The 24,751-nt window shown below is 36.0% G+C and overlaps 1 pseudogene; it reads right to left on the bottom strand.

Annotated features, from left to right (window-relative positions):
- Nucleotides 1–19,214: 19,214 nt before the first annotated feature.
- LOC120780153 lies at nucleotides 19,215–20,165 on the bottom strand (annotated as a pseudogene).
- Between the last annotated feature and the right edge of the window lie 4,586 nt (nucleotides 20,166–24,751).

Genomic DNA, 24,751 nt, shown 5'->3' on the forward strand with positions numbered 1-24,751 from the left:
CATTCATTGCATCTTCGGGAGTCCCACAAGAAAGCGTCTTGGGTCCACTTCTCTTTGTGCTGTTTATCAATGACATCTCCTGTTGCTTCTCTTTCGCCAACTTTCTGTTATATGCAGATGACTTAAAAATTTTTGCATTAATCAATAACACACAAGATGTACTCAAACTTCAATGTGATATTGATACTTTTCATAATTGGTGCCTGAAATCGAAACTTTTTCTGAATGTAGATAAATGCTCACAGATCTCCTATGGTAGGGGACGCAACATCTTGTCTTCTAGCTACAGTATTTCTAATTGCGCCCTAAAATGCGTTACTGAAATCAAAGATCTTGGGGTAATCTTTGACCACAGATTTTCTTTCAGTAATCACATCAACTATATAACTTCAAAATCTTTTTCTGTACTTGGTTTTGTCCGTCGAAATTCTACAAATTTTTCCGGCCCCTACACGTTTAAATTACTGTACACATGTTTTGTGCGGTCCATTTTGAAGTATGCAGTGTTTATTTGGAGACCATATTGCATATCGTCAATTAACAGGATCGAGCGTGTTCAAAAGATCTTTCTTAAATATGCTCTCGGCTCCTTAAAGTTTGTTGATCCAACACCATAGTATACATCGCGTTTATTGCTTATACATCTTAAATCACTGGAAAATCGAAGGTCCGTTCTCTCACTTTCATTTGTCTACAATATAATTAACGGGGAAATTGACTGTCCCTACTTATTAGAGAAAATTAACTTCAATACTCCCCAGCGTTGTCTCAGATCCAGTTTGCCATTTTATTACAAAAAGGAAAGTACTAATTTTGCTGAATATGCTCGCCTCAAGAGCGCTATGCGGGAGTTTAACTCGATTTCCGAGAAAGTTCTACTTGATTTTTCTCACTCTAGGGTATCCTTCATTAATACCCTCAATTCTGTTTTTTAGTTTAAGTTATCTACTCATGTTATTGTAATTTAATTATTTTAGAATTCGAATATGCATCGTAGTTTTTCATTAGTCTGTAAGAATCATTGTTCATAGACTTTACTAAATAAATAAATAAATCAAGCCGAGATTCCTAAGCAACGAAGCATATAATGTCGAAGCACTAATTTTGCCGAAATTAGCTAGTGCTCGACCAGACAAATCGTTTAAATGGGATGTAGAACAATTGAAAAACTATACTTTAGCTGATCCCAATTTCAATAAATCAGATCGAATCGATGTCGTCATTGGATGTGATATATATATACGCTGACATACTAGAAGAAGGCATATTAAAAAGGGATCGATCTAGTATTCGATCTAGTATTAGCTACGAAATTGGGCTGGATATTGTTGGGAGTGTTGGCGCAACGAAGTAGTTTAGACTACCAACGTATATTTTAGATATTACTATGTATTGCAACCTTGAATTGTTCCATTCCGTGCATCTATTTACAGTTTATGATATATTCTCAATTTCTACAAGTTCAGTTCTTTGGAAGCAGCCCATAAGAAAACTGGAATTAAAAGGTTTTATAATATAAAACTCCAAACTCCTCGTTTCATTTAAATAGGGAGTTTTACAACCACCGAGAAAAAACAACAAAATTTTAGTAGCGGTTACTACAATATTAGAGAAGTTTTGGGAAATAGACGACAAACTTCCAGCAGATGCAACAGATGATGATGAATGCCTAAAAATTTTTGAAAAAACAACAGTAAAAGATGAAAATAATCGATTTGTCGTCAATCTGTTTTTACAAAAAAAAAAAAGAACTACTTCGCTACAAATGACGAGTTACTATGCCGGACCGATTCATATGAAATGTTCAAAAGGAAGAGGACAAAAAACATTTAAAGATGCCTAGCTGTATTTGTGTGAATGGCAGCAGAAGCTATTCATTTAGAAGCAGTAAGTGATATAACAACCGAAGCGTTCCTAGCTGCTTTGAAAAGATTTTTTGCTAGAAGAGGTAAAAGTAAGAATACATATATACTCGGACAATGGAACAAATTTTGTCAGTGCTTGTAGAAGATTAAACCTAAATTTCAAAATGGCAATCAAGAAAAATTCAACCGTAGCTCCAATAATAGAATCATAAAATTCAATGGCATTTTGGGAGGCAGGAGTAAGGTCGGATAAATATCATTTTAAAGGGTGGTAGGCGAAAGGAAATTGACATTTGAAAAAATGATTACTTTGCCATCACAGATTGAAGCAGTGCTAAATTCACGAGATCTATGTGCGATAGATAGTGAAAGCGATATAGATGTTTTAACACCTGGTCATTTTTCAATAGGATGTCCAATAATAAATTGTCCTGAGGCAATTAATAATACACAAATAGGTTCATTAGATAGGTGGAAATTAATTCAAAAAATTAAAAGAGATTTTTGGAAACGATGGGAAAGTGAATATGTTGTACTGTTGCAACAACGACTGAAATGGAGAACCAAACAGGCCAATCTAACAGAAGGACAAATAGTAATTATTAAAGATGAAGAAGCTCATCCAGCCAAGTAGCCATTAAGTAAAATTATTAAAACTCATCCGGGAAGTGATGGAAATATAAGAGTTGTAACTCTAAAATTACAAAATGGCGTACTTAAACGGCCCGTTCACAAATTATGCCCACTGGAGGCAACAAACAGCAGTAGAACAGAGAAGTCAAATCATGTTACAAGTTTATTTACTTCAAGAATAATTGCCAACTCAGAACAGTCGAGTAGAATAAGCAGATTGATGATGTGGTTTTTAACGTTGCTCATGCTAACAACACAAGCTAAATCATTATACATTAATGAAAGAGCTAAGCCAGGAGCTTCAGTGCGTAGTCACACAGCAATATATTTGGAACCGATAAGGAAAATGGACATAATAAATTCAAAATGAAACTTAATAGTATATTACGAATTAGGTACTTATTATGATCGGATGCATAAAATACAAGAATTTATTAATAAACTAGAAAATCAATGCAAAATATTAACACAACGAAGATGCATGTATAATGGTTACTGCAACTTTAAATGACAGATATAATAATCTTAAGGCAAATAATGAATTGTTCATGAAGGAACAAAATGGAAAAGGCGAGCACTATTCGAATTTGTCGGTTCAGTTTACCACATATTATTTGGAATTATGGATGCTGATGACCGAGAAAATATGGAATCAAATCTTATAAATATTTTCAAAAACCAAAAAGATATAGCAAAACTATTAAAAAGCAGACATCAAAAGTTGATTCTACCATAAATATATTAAAAAAGACAACAGATGAAGTTCACAATAATTTTGAATAAATGAATGAGCAACTTAATAAATTTTTTAGCCAACTAATAAAAGAGCAAAATGCTGAGCGAATGACCCTGATGTTTCAAATATTAACCATTTCAATAGAAATATTTATGGACGAATGTGAAGAAATCCAAATGTCGATAATCAAGCTCTTAAATGACATAAATCATGGTCGCATAAATCCAATACTATTAAAGCCTTCACAACTTAATGAAGAAATTACATTTATTAGAAACAAGCTTCCACACAAATTAATACTACCTGGGAAGCAATCGGGTAATGAATTAAAAGAAATATATAAATCGATGACTGCTAAAGGCTTAATTCTTGATTCACGGAGAGTCATAAACATAGAAATCCCCTTAATATCGTATGTACCATCAAACGTATACAAATTAATTCCACTTCCAATAAAATACAAAGGTAATATGATTATTCCAGAAATAAAAGCAGAATATTTAATATACAAGTTTGATTTGAATCAATATTCACTTATAAATGAGGTAGATCTGGATAAATGTTCTACTAACACGGAGAATCATCACCAATGTCCTGGAAATTGGGCTTGGAAATCTGCGACTGATAATTCATGTGAAGTTAGAAAATGAAGCATGTGAATTCAAACCGTCTACAAATGAAAATGTTTGGATAAAATTGTTTTCTCAAAATCGTTGCCTTTACAAATTTTTTAGCAAAGCAATGATCTATCTAGAATGTGATAACAATCAACAAATGCATATGGCAATCCCTAGTCAAGGTATAATGACAATAAGAGAAGGATGTACAGCCCGACATGAAGGTTACCCCTTAATAGCATCTCATCACGTACAATCAGAAATTAATAAAGAATTGCTATTCTCTTCTTGGGTTAAAGATATTGAAGATATCCCAGAACAAAAAATAAAGCCCTTTGATTCAACATCAATAAACAATACCCAAGCTATTGTACATCTGAAACAGAAAATAGAACTCCTTAAAAAAGAAAATATTAAATTAAATGTTGTAAATTTTCATCACATAAGTGGTCACGTTTCGATAACTTTAGTTTTAATAAAAGCGTTATTATTACTCTTTTATATATAAAATCAAAATTTGAATCAAGAACTGTGACTGTTCCATTTGAACTGCCAGTTAGACGTAATTAAAAAAATAATAATAAAACATAATATACAAGTAAAGTCGAAACACAACTTTGGCCCCTTGCAGAATGTTCATAAACATATGAACATGACACTGTGGAAAATTATATTTGTGACACAAGTACATTAATACATAAATATACACATGTAAACAATAAATGAAATTAAAAAAAAATACAATCCACAAAATGTCAAGTGCAATGGTAAGCAACAAAACTGTAATATGAATCTTGCTCATAAAAATGTAAAATTGAATAAAACTATAAAATGTCTTCGGCAATGTCATTTTTGTTGCTATCGCTTAATTGACGCGGGTTTGAAGGCTGATATGTCAAAATGATCATCGCGAAAAGTGTGCGACCTTCATTTGCATTCGAAGTAGCTATAGCATCGTACATCGTTTGATTCCAGTGATTATCATGTTCCAGCAATTGTAATTGCTGGCTTGCTTCTCCAAAACTTGCACACACCGTACCATTCACAATACGCAATTACTCAAATGAAGTTGATCCGTGTACATTAATCAATAGCAATCAAAGGTAGAAGCAATCGTTTTTTTCGGGTGGATTGTGTAAATTCGTCCTAATGCATTAGTGGAGAACACACCTGGATGTCCATCTACTGGTTGGCCCTGCTTTCTGCGTAACTATTTTTCGACAATGCGTTCCATGTATAATCAGCCCTATCACACAATCCATCGTAGACTGGTTTTTCGGGAAAGATACGAAATTGCTATCATGCAATTCGAACAATTCCGAACGTAAGTTCGAAATTCGTAGAGTGACATTCACTGAATTCACTCGGAACGGAAAATTTTGAATTTTATCGGAATTTTTGTACGACAGTTTTTGCTAACGGAGAAATAAATTAAAGAAAAGAAAAATGTAAGTTTTTATTGAATTCAAACTATAACATATTTGTTAACAGTAAAGTAATCTTTAATGCGATTTCCGCAGGTCCAAAGTAATTACCACCAAGCAGCAATATGCACTAATGGTTGAGCTGTTACTGCAAAAACCTGAAATTGCGCAGGGTTTTACCAAGTGCCCTAAAGAAGAAGTGGCAGCTTTTTGGAACAATATGGCCCAAGAACTCAACAGTGTTGGTCCGCCTATTAAGGATATTTCCAGCTGGAAGAAGGTAATATAATAAAGTTGTAGATTTTACTGTTGTAACAGGATAATTTAAAGCTTGTTTTACTTATTTTTTATTAGGTATGGCTTGACTGGAAGGCCTACTTGAAAAGAAAATTGTTGGAAAATAAAAAGGAGCAGTCAGCTACTGGTTGCCCGGCAGAAATAGGCAGCACCATTTCAGCGAATTGGAGGAAGCGGTGATAACACTAACGGCATTAGAGACGAGTACAAGTGGAATTAAAAATACAGTGAGCATGGGGTTACCGATGTCAGCCGACGTATCAATGCCATCAGTGACCTGCAGTCCAGCACTGCCTAGACGTACTCCTAGGTCACCGGATACATGTACAGCCGATTTAATAAAAGAACAACGTATAATTCAAAAAGAATTTCAGGAAAAAATCTCGATAAGTTGGACGATATTTCACTAGGTATGCGACGAGCGGCAGAGCATTGGAAATGCAAAACGATTTAAAAAAAGCGGAAGTGGAAGAAATTAGAAGGCACACCATAGCTATGGAGAATTTGATAGCTGCTAAGAATTCCATAAAACAGCAAATGTTAAAAGTAGAGGAAAAAAAATTGCAAGCCATTACAAAAAATAATTATAATAATTAAATAAATCTGTATTTCTGAAAAAAATCCTTTTTCGCTTCACTTTTCTCAACTTTACTTAACTAGAGGTTTATCCCCTGAGGGCACAAATGGGACTGAAGCAATTCCAATACTTTTTTAGGATGCAACAAAATGTTGCCTGAGCTATTGGAACATCGAAGTCTTTACCCACTCCATGCTGATAGCCTCCTTCAGCTAAAAACCGTAAAACCGAAGACAATCGATGAAGTAAAGATATAAGATATAAAGATGGCGATCTTGAAGAACTTGCATTCCTCTCTAGAACATCGAGGACATACGTAAAGGCCGCCTTATTTAAAAGATAGTTTTGAATAAACCTGTTTTAGAAAAATAATTTGAATAAAATTTAACAATGAATTTTTGTGGATTCTTGAACTGTACATTGTTTCGTCCATATCGAAAGGGTTGCTTTGTCCCTCAGTGATTTTCGGTGAATTTTTAGATCACGCCGACTTCTCTCACGTTCTTCCTCAAGCAACATAAATAAAAACGTTAGCGAATCCATATTTTGTTCGTAAAATCAATTTGAATATAAACGATTTCAGTTTTATTAATCAAAATTTAATTTTTTTCTTCTACACAGCTGATTTCGAAATGTCAAAATTCAAAATTAAGTCTGGCAACAAAAGTTTCGAATTCACATGGATTCAATGATAGCAAATTATGCGTATTCGTAGCGGGCAATAACTGCCATGTTGCTTTCTTTGGTGACGTATTTGCAAACGTATTTGATCGATTTCACCAAACTGCAATATTCAACATTGGCATGAGTTTTGTATGTGAATTAGACAACAGAGGCGAATATGGTACGATCCATGTGTTGTCGGCTTCGAAATTCACTCCTCCAAGTTGAATGCTAAATGTTCTGCCATTGCCGTCTGGTGAGCTACGCCGATAGACTAGATATCCATCATTTCCAGTTTCCGTTTCCGAAATAAAAGCACGTGGATAGTGCTTCGTGCATTTATTGTCAGACATATAAACCGAAGTGGGATTGTGGTGTCCGCAAGGTCCAAGAACCATATTGGTTTTCATCACTTCGTATAATACTGGATCTTTCTCTGCATCAGGAATTTCCGCAGAAATGATTTCATCAATTTGATCTGATGTAACCACCATTCAAAAAGGAATGTGTGCATTCGGCAAACCTCTCTTTTGCCACTCAACAGAGTACATCTACCATCTAACAGCACCACACATACGTTGCTTTAAGATAAAGTCCATCAAACATCGTAACTGTTGTTTGAAAAGTCGTGCTGTGACATCGTGACAATCGCTTGCTGATTGACCGCAATCCATAATTCCGCACGTATGTCACCACATCCTGGGAGCACTTCTTGCCTTGCCTTGCCTTGGGCTGCCATACGTTGGTGGCAAAACGAACGCCGACCGATATTAGAGCGACCTCTTCGCAATTGATCACTTTGTGTGAAGCACACGTAAAGTTTTCACTGAATAATTTTCAATAAATTTTTTTTTGAATAGCCGGAATAAAGAAAGCAAACGACAAATTTGAACGATTCAAATAATTAAAAACCAAAACAAAAAAAAAAATTTAAAACAAAAAAATGAAAAAAAGTTACTTTTTGGAACTTTCCAATTTCCAGACTTTTCCTCACGAAGAGCGGTTTTTTTTTTATTTCTAAACCTTCCCCGATCCACAGCGAACAACCTCTGAAAATGTCATCAAGTGACAATTCACTATAAGCTTACGCAATAACGCAATACATCAGGCCAAATAATGCAAAAAACCTCGCCTCAAAAAAAATTTAAATAACGGGACTTAGAAGCATACTATATATGAACAATGTTGCCTATAGGCAACATCGGACTTTCAATTGATCAGTAATCATTGCTTTCGTTTCTTTTAACTGGTCTAAGCAATTTTCGTATTTGGCGTAAGCCGAGGATATGAAATTTTCTGGTAGATCTGAGTAATAAGATTCTACTATTGCGTAATAAGAAGCTTTGAGACGTATTCGAAAATTGTTTTCGTTTTTGATTTCTAATGCCGATTCAGAATTATCTTGAATCGGTGAGGATGAAAATCGAGTGTAATATCTTATTTAACTGTCACTCTCAGCAATAAATTTACGGTATATAATGTCTTTACCCCTTTTTTGTTTTGTGGCACCTTGCACCTTGCTTTGAGGGTGTAGATTCTGCAGGTCCATGTATGTACGACTTTTTTCGTCTGAAAGCATTTTTGATACTTTTAGTAGTTGTGAAGATTTAGATGTTTTATAATCTGCGTTCATTTAGAAAAGTTCAATTTATGAAATAATTTCTCTCAGTGTAAACTGATTGAATTTGAACAAATTCGTGATTGCACCGCGAAACCTCTTGTCAATAAGAGAATTTATTTTTCTTTTTTTATCGGATTAAATCAAATGGCGTATTCCGTTAATTAGTCTCGAAAATAGTAAAAAACTTTTTTATTGTTTATTTGATTATTCAAAATTGCAATATTTATTTTAATAATAATTTATTTTTTGTGTTGTTTGTCTGAAAGGGTATACCCATTTTTTTTTATAGTAGAAGGAAGGAAAAAAAGCAGTAGAAGGAAACATCAAAAGCTGGAGTGCGGGACTTTAATACGCTAACCCTAACCTACTCCCATTTCATGTCTCTCCCACGGAACCACTGGACAAAGTATTTCTGCATGGGAGAGAAGAATACATTTAAGTTTCCTTTATTGTACGGACTGATTTGCCGCTCCACTGACAGACTTCCACTTTACAGAGGACTCACACATATGTAAGTGCAGTCAAATTTTCCACCGTACTACTACTACCTTAAAGGGTGGTTTTCAGCTTTTCCCTTATACTTGAAAGCCGAGGGCAATAAGAGAACACGTGTTCAGAGTCTTCTCTACACTCTGTACACATCGGACAGTATGGACTAAAGTCATGACGATAGTTGAATAAGTAGCTTCTGAAGCAACCATGTCCACTGAGTATTTGGGTAAGTTAGAGATTCAGGTCCCCATGTTGTCTACCTATCCACGAATTTATGTCCGGAATAAGACGGTGGGTCCACTGCCCATTGCATGAAGTTTGCCACGATTGCTGCCACATTGCGATGCTTTTAAATCTCTCTCCTCTTTTTGCTGTGGTAGACGTCTCTGACAAGTTATATATTCGCGCGAACTCGTCTCCCTGGATGTCAATCGGCGTCATACTGGCTAATACCAAAGCAGCGTCATTTGAAATGGTTCGGAAAGCATTTATCACGCGTATTGCTGAAAGCCTATGCACCGTGTTAAATGGTCTAGCATGTGATTTTGTTTCTAGCGCCTGTATCCATATTAGAGCCGCATACAGGATAACTGAACTTATTACCTTAGCTATTAAACATCGTCGGCTGGACCGCACACAGCCTTTGTTTTCCATCATTCTAGATAACGCATTATATATTTTATTTGCTTTACGCGTCGTATTTTCCAAATGTTCCTTGAACTTGAGTTTAGTTCTCTATTTAGTCCACTATTACCCCAAGGTACTTCAACTGCGGCTGTGAAGTAATCACACATTCTCCTATAGTGAGCGATATTTTCTCCTCAATTTTCCTGAAGCTTATGAGCAGGACCTCTGTTTTCTGCTCAGCCAGCTCTAGACTCATGGTGGCAAACCGTCGGCGCAAGCTCTTTATGCTGTCATTGCATTTGATCCGAAGGTAATCCAGATGTTTAGTTACTGCTACCACTATGAGGTCATCCGCATATGCGATTGTTTTCACATTTTTTGGTTGCGGTATTCTTAACATCCCGTCATATATCAGGTTTCATAGAAGCGGGCCTAAACCCGAGCCTTACGGCACTCTACTGGAGATAGTGTAGCTCCGCCCGTGTTCTCGTCCGTGTCGAATAACAATGTTCTATTTAGAAAGTAACTCGGGAAACGGTCAAAACTCTAAAATTAAAATTCTGAAGTCAAAATTCCAGAATCAAAATTCTGGGTCGACAAAATTCTGGAAATCGGAGATCCGCAATTCCTTCGCTTTTTTGGCTGCATTTCAAAATTCTGGTTTTTCATAATTCCGGAATTTACGTTTTCCAGAATTAATTCTGGAAATTTTTTCCCCAAAATTTGAGCCAAATCGTGTATCTTATATAAATTTGCTTATACATACATAACTAGCTGACCCGGCGAACTTTGTACCGCCTAACAGTCAATGAATGTGGTGTTACAGATAAGCACAACTTTATGATTTTTTGAAAGCAATACAATGAATACATATAATATTTATAGCGGCCCGGTACGTGCTTCGCTACATAAAAAAAAATATATTTAATTATTTGCTAGCTATTCTTGAGTTATAAAGTCACAACGAAAAATGTCATTAATTTTTATATACATAGACATAAGATTTTGGAATTCTTACAAATGCACTGCGGTTATGGCTTTATGTCAACTTCAGTAAGATGAATCCAAAACATTTGGATAAACAATACTTTTTGTTTTTTCCATTTTGAGCATGAATAAACAAACGGCTGGGGGTACCGACTCTGGAACAGGCAATATAAAGTTGGCCAAATTCACACCACAAACGTTAAGTGTTTGCCCTTGAGCTTTGTTGATGGACATCGCAAATGATAAACGCACAGGATATTGTAATCGTTTGAATGCAAATGGCATATTCGTTGGAATCATAGGGATACGCGGTATTAAACAAACTTCTCCTTTTGATTTACCAGTTAAGATCGTAGCTTCAATCAAATTTGGCAATAAATTCTTCACTGCCAATCTGGTGACATTACACAGTTTTGTTCGATTAATATTTCGCAATAATATAATCAAAGAACCCACTTTCAGACTCAAGCAATGCGGTGGCATACCAGCCGGTTCTATTGAATTTAAAAATTCAGTTGGATAATTCATTGCCTCATCTTGATTCATAGCACTGTCAATTGATTTATATGTCGTGACTACGCCTGGGAGTTTTGCTTGAACTTGAAAATTAATGGCATTGATATGAATGTTCTTCGGTGCTAAAATGGCGCGTTCTCTCAACCAATCATGGTTTCTGTAATTCTGAAGAATATTTGGAAAAACACATTCAATCAATTCATCTATCGATTTCGTAATTGTACAAAAATTGTTCGGTACAGTGATCAATCCGTTGGTTCTGTCGATTTGTATTTTGCCATCACCAATTTGCAACAATTGTTTTGAAAACTCATGGGCAGCTGGATCATTTTGTAGGTGAATACGCATATTAATGTTCTGTGTCAATTTTTGTACATATCTCCAAAGAACTGATGACTTCAAACAGGCATTTATTTCATCAGCGGGAGTTGACCGAGGAATGACAGGCAATGTTTGTCGAAAATCCCCTGACAGTAATATTAAAGCACCACCAAAAAGCTGTTGGTTACCACGTAAATCTTGCATTGTTCGATTAAATGCTTCTAGTAATTTTTTATTCGCCATTGTACACTCATCTCGATGCAAGTGCCAATGCAATTTTCTGTTCCGATAATATATATATGTTAGATAATATAACATAAACAAAACATAACCTCCAAAATAGTTCCAAAATTCAAACATGTTTATCGGAAAGATAAAAAACAACATTATTAACAAATAAAGATCAAATAGATACTACATTAATGGATCATGAGAATGTTCATTTCTTTTTTTTTCGTATAACATGTTCACAGCCATCGAATTGTGTGACAATACGCACGGTACATTTGTTTTTAATTCGTTCAGAACAAGTCCAGTTAAATGTTTTCTTATTTTTTCGTTCCAAATACATAGAAGAAGTAGCCGTCGACGTTTAACATGTCTTTTCCTTTATTAGACTTCACCACAGTTATATTTCCCATCATTTCACAAAAATATTTAGCACGTTTTTATTAATGAAATTGCAGTAACACATTGCTTAGTCAGTACATATATGTATGTATGTATATGTAGGTACATAGTAAACTAAATCATTATGCTAGTACAAAAAAGTAAATGAAGAACAACAAACAAAGAAATAACAATAACAATAACAAATACAATCATGCAATTGTAAAAACCTACTTACTAGGCAATAAAACATATGGTTACAGAATGGCAAAATTCTGTAATTAATGATTAAAAATGCGTGTTGATAACAAAAAAGTGCGCTCTTTTTTTGTTATCAACACGCATTTTTAATCACTAATTACAAAATTTTGCCATTCAGAATTTTGCCATTCAGAATTTTGCAATTTAGAATTTCGAAGTCCAGAATTTTGAATTCCAGAATATTGACTTCCATAACTTTGATTCCCGGTATTCCGACTTCCGGAATTATGAATGCAGAATTTCCAAAAAAGCAGAATTTTGACCCCAACCCCATGTTATACGAAAAAAAGCAAATTTATATAAGACTAGTTGACCCCGCAGCCGTTGTATTGAAATTATATTCTGTCGAAAATGATTTATTTACGATTTTTCTACATTTTTTTATGTAGCGCAACTTAATAAACACAACTTTTTGATTTCTGTTCTGGTGCGTAAATATAAAGAGAAGAAGGGTTTCCAACTCGTCAGCCCACCACATATATCTGGCCGTGTGAAAAACATAGCATTTCCCGATTTCCTTGTGTCCTGTTGATTGTCAACGCAAGGGAAATTTTCCCTGGAAATTGAATACGTTTGAACTGAAATGGCTGTCCCTTGTATTCGATAACTACGTCATAATCATTCGGATTCCATTACACAGTTTCGGCGCATGAAGATTGAGAAACATAATAATGACAGATCCAACTTTAAGACGCAAATGATGCTGGGGCAGGCTTGGTATGGTATTTGGAAATTCCACTGGATAATTTACGGTTTCGTCTTCCTTGTCAAGACATTCGATCGATTTATATGAGCGCAAACCTCCCGGAACTTGACTTTGAATCTTCCAGTTTAAATCACTAACATCGGTAATTTTGGCAGCTAAAATTGCTCGTGCACTCAAGCTATCGCAGTTACGATAATTTGGCCAATGTTCAGATAAACATTCGTGATGAGTTCATCTTCCCTTGAAGTGAATTGACAAAAGGGAGGTGAAATTGATATCAAACCACTGGAAGTATCAATCAAAAATTTGCCCATTTCCAATTCTTAGCGAATGCAATGTAAAATGTCATCGGCAATGTCATTTTTTCGGATCCCATAATTAACGCGAATTTAAAGGCGGATATGTCGAAATGATCTTCGCGAAAAGTATGCGAACTTCAGTGGCATGCGAAGTACTATCGCATTGTCCTTCGTCAGTTTCCAGTGATTATCATGTTCCAGCAAATGCTACTGCTGGCATGCTTCTCAAAATGTTGCACACACTGTACCATTCACAATACGCGATGACTTAAATGAAGTTGAACCGCGAGACGCAAAACAGTCGGAAAACTTTCATGAATTGCAAAAGTAAATATCCTACAAAGCGCTTTATTGCAGTCCACATATCGACCCATTTGATACTGCTGATCTCATATCATTCGAGGCTAATAACCGCTATGTTGCTTTCTTTGGTGAGGTACTTGCAAACGTATTTGATCGATTAGACCAATCTGCAATATTCAACATTGACATGAGTTTTGAATGTGAATTAAACAAAAGGGGCGAATATGGTACGACCCATGTGTTGTCAACTTCGATGTGTTGTTAATATCGATATTCACGCCTCTAAATGCTAAATGTTCTGCCATTGTCGTCTGGTGAGTGCCGCCGATACAGTTAATATCCATCATTTCCCATTCCCGTTTCCGAAAGAAAAGCACATGAGTAGTGTTTCGTGCATTTATTGTCAAACATACAAACCAAAGTGGGATTGTAAGGTTCGCAAGGTCCATGAATCATGTTGGTTTTCACCACTTCGTAAAATTCTGGATCTATCTCTGAATCAGGAATTTCGGCTGAAATGATTTCATCAATTTGATCTGGTGTAATCACCATCCGCATCCAAAGAAGAATGTGTGCGTGCGGCAAACCTCTTTTTTGCTACTCAACAGAACACATTCAGCATCTAACTGCATCATATATACCATAGGTTGCTTCAAGATAAAGACCACCAAACATCGCAGCTATTGTTTAAAAAGTCGTGCTGTGATATCGTTACGATCGCTAGCTGATTGACCGCGATCCATAATTCCGCACGTATGTCATCGCATTTTGGGAGTACTTCTTGCCTTTCTTTGGGCTGCCATACGTTGATGGCTAAAAGAACGCCGACCAATATTAGCGCCACCTCTTCGTGGCTTCGTAACAAATTTCAATCTGTAATTGATCACATCGTCTCAAACATACATAAAGTTTTCACTGAATAATTTTCAATAATTTTTCCTTTGGATAGCCGGAATAAAAAAGTAAGCGACCGCAATTGAACGATTCAAATAATTTACAAATCAAAATATTGAAAAACAAAACAAACAAAAATTGAAAAGAATGTGTATGGAAAATATTACTTTTTGGAATTGTCCAATTTTCCGACTTCTCCTCATGAAAAGTATAAGGTATTTTGTTTCTAAACCTTTCCCGATCCACAACAAACAACCTTTAAAAATTTCATTAAGATTGGTTCAACCGTTCTCTTAGTGTTACTAACAAACAAACATTCATATTTATTGTAACGTTTGTATGGGGAAAAGAAAAGGGCTGTTTTTAGGGGTTTTCCGGAAACTATTCGAATTTTTCTTGCCGTAAAAACCATCCTTGAACTTCAACAAACATTTAAGAAAAAGAATTGGCCAAATTGGTCCAGGCGTTATTGAGTTATGCGCGTACATACATTTTTGCTATTCATTTTTATTTATATAGATACACGATTTGGCTCAAATTTTGGGAAAAAATTTCCAGAATTAATTCTGGAAAACGTAAATTCCGGAATTATGAAAAACCAGAATTTTGAAATGCAGCCAAAAAAGCGAAGGAATTGCGGATCTCCGATTTCCAGAATTTTATCGACCCAGAATTTTGATTCTGGAATTTTGACTTCAGAATTTTAATTTTAGAGTTTTGACCGTTTCCCGAGTTACTTTCTAAATAGAACATTGTTATTCGACACGGACGAGAACACGGGCGGAGCTACACTATCTCCAGTAGAGTGCCGTAAGGCTCGGGTTTAGGCCCGCTTCTATGAAACCTGATATACGACGGGATGTTAAGAATACCGCAACCAAAAAATGTGAAAACAATCGCATATGCGGATGACCTCATAGTGGTAGCTGTAGCGAAACATCTGGTTGACCTCCGGATCAAATGCAATGACAGCATAAAGAGCTTGCGCAGATGGTTTGCCACCATGAGTCTAGAGCTGGCTGAGCAGAAAACAGAAGTCCTGCTCATAAGCTCCTGGAAAAATCGCTCATTATAGGAGAATGTGTGATTACTTCACAGCCGCAGTTGAAGTACCTTGGGGTAATAGTGGACTAAATAGAGGACTAAACTCAAGTTCAAGGAACATTTGGAAAATACGACGCGTAAAGCAAATAAAATATATAATGCGTTATCTAGAATGATGGAAAACAAAGACTGTGTGCGTTCCAGCCGACGATGTTTAATAGCTAAGGTTATAAGTTCAGTTATCCTGTATGCGGCTCTAATATGGATACAGGCGCTAGAAACAAAATCACATGCTAGACCATTTAACACGGTGCATAGGCTTTCAGCAATACGCGTGATAAATGCTTTCCGAACCATTTCAAATGACGCTGCTTTGGTATTAGCCAGTATGACGCCGATTGACATCCAGGGAGACGAGTTCGCGCGAATATATAACTTGTCAGAGACGTCTACCACAGCAAAAAGAGGAGAGAGATTTAAAAGCATCGCAATGTGGCAGCAATCGTGGCAAACTTCATGCAATGGGCAGTGGACCCACCGTCTTATTCCGGACATAAATTCGTGGATAGGTAGACAACATGGGGGCCTGAATCTCTAACTTACCCAAATACTCAGTGGACATGGTTGCTTCAGAAGCTACTTATTCAACTATCGTCATGACTTTAGTCCATACTGTCCGATGTGTACAGAGTGTAGAGAAGACTCTGAACACGTGTTCTCTTATTGCCCTCGGCTTTCAAGTATAAGGGAAAAGCTGAAAACCACCCTTTAAGGTAGTAGTAGTACGGTGGAAAATTTGACTGCATTTACATATGTGTGAGTCCTCTGTAAAGTGGAAGTCTGTCAGTGGAGCGGCAAATCAGTCCGTACAATAGAGGAAACTTAAATGTATTCTTCTCTCCCATGCAGAAATACTTTGTCCAGTGGTTCCGTGGGAGAGACATGAAATGGGAGTAGGTTAGGGTTAGCGTATTAAAGTCCCGCACTCCAGCTTTTGATGTTTCCTTCTACTGCTTTTTTTCCTTCCTTCTACTATAAAAAAAAATGGGTATACCCTTTCAGACAAACAACACAAAAAATAAATTATTATTAAAATAATATTGCAATTTTGAATAATCAAATAAACAATAAAAAAGTTTTTTTACTATTTTCGAGACTAATTAACGGAATACGCCATTTGATTTAATCCGATAAAAAAAGAAAAATAAATTCTCTTATTGACAAGAGGTTTCGCGGTGCAATCACGAATTTGTTCAAATTCAATCAGTTTACACTGAGAGAAATTATTTCATAAATTGAACTTTTCTAAATGAACGCAGATTATAAAGCATCTAAATCTTCACAACTACTAAAAGTATCAAAAATGCTTTCAGACGAAAAAAGTCGTACATACATGGACCTGCAGAATCTACACCCTCAAAGCAAGGTGCAAGGTGCCACAAAAAAAAAAGGGGTAAAGACATTATATACCGTAAATTTATTGCTGAGAGTGACAGTTAAATAAGATATTACACTCGATTTTCATCCTCACCGATTCAAGATAATTCTGAATCGGCATTAGAAATCAAAAACGAAAACAATTTTCGAATACGTCTCAAAGCTTCTTATTACGCAATAGTAGAATCTTATTACTCAGATCTACCAGAAAATTTTCATATCCTCGGCTTACGCCAAATACGAAAATTGCTTAGACCAGTTAAAAGAAACGAAAGCAATGATTACTGATCAATTGAAAGTCCGATGTTGCCTATAGGCAACATTGTTCATATATAGTATGCTTCTAAGTCCCGTTATTTAAATTTTTTTTGAGGCGAGGTTTTTTGCATTATTTGGCCTGATGTATTGCGTTATTGCGTAAGCTTATTGTGAATTGTCACTTGATGACATTTTCAGAGGTTGTTCGCTGTGGATCGGGGAAGGTTTAGAAATAAAAAAAAAACCGCTCTTCGTGAGGAAAAGTCTGGAAATTGGAAAGTTCCAAAAAGTAACTTTTTTTCATTTTTTTGTTTTAAATTTTTTTTTTGTTTTGGTTTTTAATTATTTGAATCGTTCAAATTTGTCGTTTGCTTTCTTTATTCCGGCTATTCAAAAAAAAATTTATTGAAAATTTTCAGTGAAAACTTTACGTGTGCTTCACACAAAGTGATCAATTGCGAAGAGGTCGCTCTAATATCGGTCGGCGTTCTTTTTGCCACCAACGTATGGCAGCCCAAGGCAAGGCAAGGCAAGAAGTACTCCCAGGATGTGGTGACATACGTGCGGAATTATGGATTGCGGTCAATCAGCAAGCGATTGTCACGATGTCACAGCACGACTTTTCAAACAACAGTTACGATGTTTGATGGACTTTATCTTAAAGCAACGTATGTGTGGTGCTGTTAGATGGTAGATGTACTCTGTTGAGTGGCAAAAGAGAGGTTTGCCGAACGCACACATTCCTTTTTGAATGGTGGTTACATCAGATCAAATTGATGAAATCATTTCTGCGGAAATTCCTGATGCAGAGAAAGATCCAGTATTATACGAAGTGATGAAAACCAATATGGTTCATGGACCTTGCGGACACCACAATCCCACTTCGGTAGGTCTGACAAAAAAAGCACGAAACATTATCCACATGCTTTTATTTCGGAAACGTAAACTGGAAATGATGGATATCCACTCTATAGGCGTAGCTCACCAAATTACAATAGCAGTACATTTAGCATTCAACTTAGAGGAGTGAATTTCTAAGTCGACAACACATGGATCGTACCATATTCGCCTCTGTTGTCTAAATCACATTCAAAACTCATGCCAATGTTGAATATTGCAGTTTGGTGAAATCGATCAAATACGTTTGCAAATACGTCACCAAAGAAAGCAACATGGCAGTTATTGCCCGCTACGAATACGCATAATTTGCTATCATTGAATCCATGTGAATTCGAAACTTTTGTTGCCAGACTTAATTTTGAATTTTGACATTTCGAAATCAGCTGTGTAGAAGAAAAAATTTAAATTTTGATTAATAAAACTGAAATCGTTTATATTCAAATTGATTTTACGAACAAAATATGGATTCTCTAACGTTTTTATTTATGTTGCTTGAGGAAGAACGTGAGAGAAGTCGACGTGATCTAAAAATTCACCGAAAATCACTGAGGGACAAAGCAACCCTTTCGATATGGACGAAACAATGTACAGTTCAAGAATCCACAAAAATTCATTGTTAAATTTTATTCAAATTATTTTTCTAAAACAGGTTTATTCAAAACTATCTTTTAAATAAAGGCGGCCTTTACGTATGTCCTCGATGTTCTAGAGAGGAATGCAAGTTCTTCAAGATCGCCATCTTTATATCTTATATCTTTACTTCATCGATTGTCTTCGGTTTTACGGTTTTTAGCTGAAGGAGGTTATCAGCATGGAGTGGGTAAAGACTTCGATGTTCCAATGGCTCAGGCAACATTTTGTTGCATCCTAAAAAAGTATTGGAATTGCTTCAGTCCCATTTGTGCCCTCAGGGGATAAACCTCTAGTTAAGTAACGTTGAGAAAAGTGAAGCGAAAAAGGATTTCTTTCAGAAATACAGATTTATTTAATTATTATAATTATTTTTTGTAATGGCTTGCAATTTTTTTCCTCTACTTTTAACATTTGCTGTTTTATGGAATTCTTAGCAGCTATCAAATTCTCCATAGGTATGGTGTGCCTTCTAATTTCTTCCACATCCGCTTTTTTTAAATCGTTTTGCATTTCCAATGCTCTGCCGCTCGTCGCATACCTAGTGAAATATCGTCCAACTTATCGAGATTTTTTCCTGAAATTCTTTTTGAATTATACGTTGTTCTTTTATTAAATCGGCTGTACATGTATCCGGTGACCTAGGAGTACGTCTAGGCAGTGCTGGACTGCAGGTCACTGATAGCATTGATACGTCGGCTGACATCGGTAACCCCATGCTCACTGTATTTTTAATTCCACTTGTACTCGTCTCTAATGCCGTTAGTGTTATCACCGCTTCCTCCAATTCGCTGAAATGGTGCTGCCTATTTCTGCCGGAACCAGTAGCTGACTGCTCCTTTTTATTTTCCAACAATTTTCTTTTCAAGTAGGCCTTCCAGTCAAGCCATACCTAATAAAAAATAAGTAAAACAAGCTTTAAATTATCCTGTTACAACAATAAAAACTACAACTTTATTATATTACCTTCTTCCAGCTGGAAATATCCTTGATAGGCGGACCAAAACTGTTGAGTTCTTGGGCCATATTGTTCCAAAAAGATGCCACTTCTTCTTTAGGGCACTTGGTAAAGCCCTGCGCCATTTCAGGTTTTTGCTGTAACAGCTCAACCATTAGTGCATATTGCTGCTTGGTGGCAATTACTTTGGACCTGCGGAAATCGCATTAATCATTATTTTACTGGTAACAAATATATAATTGTTTGAATTCAATAAAAACTTACATTTATCTTTTTTTTTAATTTATTTCTCCGTTAGCAAAAACTGTCGTACAAAAATTCCGATAAAATTCAAAATTTTCCGTTCCGAGTGAATTCAGTGAATGTCACTCTACGAATTTCGAACTTACGTTCGGAATTGTTCGAATTGCATGATAGCAATTTCGTATCTTTCCCGAAAATCCAGTCTACGATGGATTGTGTGATAGGGCTGATTATACATGGAACGCATTGTCGAAAAATAGTTACGCAGAAAGCAGGGCCAACCAGTAGATGGACATCCAGGTGTGTTCTCCACTAATGCATTAGGACGAATTTACACAATCCACCCGAAAAAAACGATTGCTTCTACCTTTGATTGCTATTGATTAATGTACACGGATCAACTTCATTTGAGTAATTGCGTATTGTGAATGGTACGGTGTGTGCAAGTTTTGGAGAAGCTGTAAGCCAGCAATTACAATTGCTGGAACATGATAATCACTGGAATCAAACGATGTACGATGCTATAGCTACTTCGAATGCAAATGAAGGTCGCACACTTTTCGCGATGATCATTTTGACATATCAGCCTTCAAACCCGCGTCAATTAAGGGATAGCAACAAAAATTACATTGCCGAAGACATTTTATATCGTATTCGCTAAGGATGGGAAATGGGTCAATTCCGGGTAATACTTCCGGTGGCTTGATATCAATTCCATCTGCCGTTTATCAATTCACGAAAGATGAACTCATCACGAGTGTTCGGACATTGGACAAATTATCGTAACTACGATTCTTTAAGTGCACGCTCAATGTTACCTGCCAAAAACACCAATGTTGTCGACTTAACATACAAATCTATCGATCATCTTGACAATGAAGACGACGCCGTGAGTTATCCAGTGGTATTTCTAAATTCCTTGGAGAGGCTTGGTATGCCACCGCATCATTTGCGTCTCAAAGTTGGATCTGTCAATGGAACTCGACTGATAGTGACGCAGCTATCGAATACAAGGGGCAAAATGCTTGATTCTACGAATTCCTTTGAGTTCTAACGATTTACTGTTTCAGTTCCAACGTATTCCGTTTCCAGTGAAAATTGCATTTGAGATGACAATCAACAGGACACAAGGATAGTCGCATAGTGTGTGGCATAAATTTGGAAATGCTATGTTTTTCACACGGCCATATATATGTACGCGGCGTGGTCACGAGTTGGAAAACCATCTTTTTTGTACACCGGAACAGAAACCAAAAAATATTATTTATCAAGCTGCGTTACATTGAAGAAAAAATGAAATGTTAAATTCAACTTTGTTTTCATTTCAAAACACATAATTTCACGCAGGACAACGGCTGCGCGGTCAGCTAGTTAAAAATAAAAATAAGTCATTGGAAAAGTGTTTAATTTGTTTACAATAATTTTGTAAAAGTGCTGTTACCTGCTCTAATTCTGCGAAAAGAGATGCCACAAGTACAAAGTCAAGAGGCAAGTTCAGGCATCCACCTCAAGGTGCCCGCGTGTGACAAGGAAATTTTTCATGGGGATTATGAACAATGGCTGTCCTTTCGGGGCACTATCACAGCCGTTTACTTAAACCACCCATATATATCAAACGCACAAAAATTTTATCACCTCCGATACAAAACAAAAGGTCAAGCAGGCGTCATAGTAAAACAGTTTGCATTAAATGACGACAATTTCAATACGGCTTAGGAAGCTCTGAAATCAAGACACGAAAATGAGCGAATATTGGTCGATAAGCAAATAACGATTATAACGAACTTTCCGAAAATTCAAAAGGAAACCAGTGAAGAATTTATCATACCTCAATTCACTGTTTCCAACTCTTTGTCGGTTTTATCAACACAGAACATTCCCACAGTCAACTTGGACCCAATTCTGGTAAATATATGCACCTCTGCATTAGCAGAAAAGCCGTTATTATAGTGGGAACAATCGCTCTCATCAAGAAAAAAATGCCCCATGTGCCAACAAATGAAAGAATTTCTCACTACCCAGTACGAAATCGGAGAGAGGGTAGACAAAAAAATACCTAAACCAAAAAGTATTCATCACGACCTCAATAGAAGCTTCCAAAAGCACCAAGCCAATAGAAACAACAATTTGAATAGAAGCTTCTCCAAAACGCAATCGTTCTCATCCGAACAAAATAAATATAGATCTTGCGAATTATGTACAGGAGGGCACAAGCTCAAATCTTGCGAGAGAGGCTTCGTACAAACTGTTTGTCACATGCGCATACACTTAAATAGTGCAAAAGCAAATTTAACTGCATCTATTGTCAGAAACGACACCATTCGATGCTTTATATAAATAATTTTTTTAGCTTATCTTCAAACAGCGCAAATATCAAAAGAGCCACGGATTTAGTTGCAACAACAAATCTCGAAATGCCAAATTTACAAAATTGCCAAGAAGCATTACGCTGCTGAAACGCTACACCCACAGCAGTCGTCTCCATCGAACATCGAAGAGAACCCTAATAGACCAAGGATCACAACGAACTTTCATGGCGTCCAGGGCACAAAATAGGCTAAAACTACCAACAAAACTAGCCTTCTTTGAAGTTACGGGAATGGGCGGAAGAGTAGCTCAAAAGTCTCTGCCAAATAACCCTATTTTCTCCCCAAGCGGATAAAAGAGTACAAGTAGAAGCTATAATCTTACCGCAACTACCAAATATGCTTCCAAGCTATCATATAAGTAGCAAGCATTGGAAAAAGGTTTCACACCTTAAGTTAGAAGATCCCAACTGCAACATCCCCGCTCAAATATGTAGATCTTCTATTAGACAGCGATCTTATACCACAGATAATACTCATACCTTTGAAAATTTCATACATACTTCTGACACAAAAGACTATTTTCGGTTGGATCCCAAGAGGACTAGTAACGGAACCATTCACAACAATCACAACTCAAGTTGAGGAAATCTCTAACGAGTACCTCAATTCACAATTGAGAATCTTTGTGAGATAGAAGAACTCCCCTCCATTTCAATCACAACCCCTGATGATCAGTATTGTGAAGATGTTTACAAAGCCACAACTACTAGATGAGATAATGGTCGGTACGTCATACGACTACCACTAAAACAACATTTTCCCAACATACTCGCCTTAGGTCACTTCCGCACTTCTGCAATATAGCAGTCTCAACGTATGTAAAGAAACCTACTTAAAAAAGGTGAGCTCAAACCAGAATATGGTGGTGTGTTGGAAGAATACCATATCCATATCCATTTAGATCACATGGAGGAATTAGGCCCATGCGAAAAAACTATCAACGGAAAATACTACTCATTTTACTTGCCACATCATGCAGTTGATAAAAAAGCAGCTACAGTAAGAGTTGTCTTCAACGCCTCAAGATCCACTAGCTCGGGGAATTCCCTAAATGATTTCCTATTTATGGGACTCACGCTCCAACCAGATTTAATGCTGTTTATATTAAACTGGCGTATATTCAAATACGTATTCAACAGGGACGTCGAAAAAATGTATAGACAGATATTAACGTACATAAAGACGATCAAGATTATCAGCGAATCATTTTCCAAATATCAGCCAACAATCCACTACGCAACTATAAGCTAAAAACAGTGACCTTTGGCGATACAGTGACGCTCTTAGCGCATCTAGTCAAGCGTGCTACTTCAGCCGATGGATATCATTACTAAGAGAATCAAAGCCGATTGATAAAAAGAGCTCACTGTTCAGATATCTGAACAGTTCTTAACGGCTACAATTGTAAATAAGATATTTTTGTAAATCTGCGCATAAACAAATATCATATTACAAATATTTATGTACATTATCGTTAGCATATACAAATAGAGTCTTAAACATAAATATGTAGTATTTGCAAATACCCATTTCTATCAGCACTGTAATAAATGTTCATTTCGGGTATATTGATTACAGACTGTAGTATTTAATGTATGCAATGTAAAGGACCGCAAATGAAGAAGTAGTTGTGTATGCCGTTGGGAACACTTATGTTTAACTGTCAGTATGTACAGTAGATCAGTATTAAGATATGTGTATGTACTCCGCATGTGGTGCATACATGAATTAAGATAAGAAAATCTATAAATAAAGGAGCTCTGGGCAACCAGAGCTGAGTGTTGTTTTTAATAAATTGGGGACCCCTACATTTTCAAAACACGCGAGTGAAGTGAAAATAAAAAATTATGTTTAAAAAAAAGTTATCGTAAAATTGAAATTTTTTTTTTTAATAAAAAAAATTAGATAACAAATGAAAAAAAATATAAACTAAAACTCAAATCCGCACAGGTAAGAATATTTTTCATTTCTACTTAAATATTTTATTATTTTACATACAAATGTTTATTTTGTTTTTGGAGTTTTTTTCAATGGAGAACCAAATAAAATTAGCAGAAGAACATGATGGTATGGATATAAATGAAGAATTAATAAATTTAGAAAAACAAGATAGTTTGGACAAAAATGGTCAGAGTTTCAACGAAACCATTTAGAATTGCCCAAAACTCCCAAAAATGAAAAAGAAAACTATTTCAAAAATGATGTTGAAGGGACGGGACTTACGCTTTATTTGGCAGCGTACGCTAAGTTAAGCGATTTTTTTTTTCAATATTATTTTATTTATTGGATCTGCTTTTTTTAAGCCTAACAATAAGTTATAAAATCTTAAATCTAGTTAAAAACTAGACAGGCTCAAGCAAGTGATTGAGCTGTTTTGATGATACGTTGCTCTTTAATACGCATGCATATCTCTTCTTTTAAGGCGTGTTTGATCGCAGGAATGTAACAAAGCATTAGCCAAAGG

Source organism: Bactrocera tryoni, unplaced genomic scaffold, assembly GCF_016617805.1.
Source record: "Bactrocera tryoni isolate S06 unplaced genomic scaffold, CSIRO_BtryS06_freeze2 scaffold_191, whole genome shotgun sequence".
In the NCBI taxonomy this organism is placed as follows: Eukaryota; Metazoa; Arthropoda; class Insecta; order Diptera; family Tephritidae; genus Bactrocera; species Bactrocera tryoni.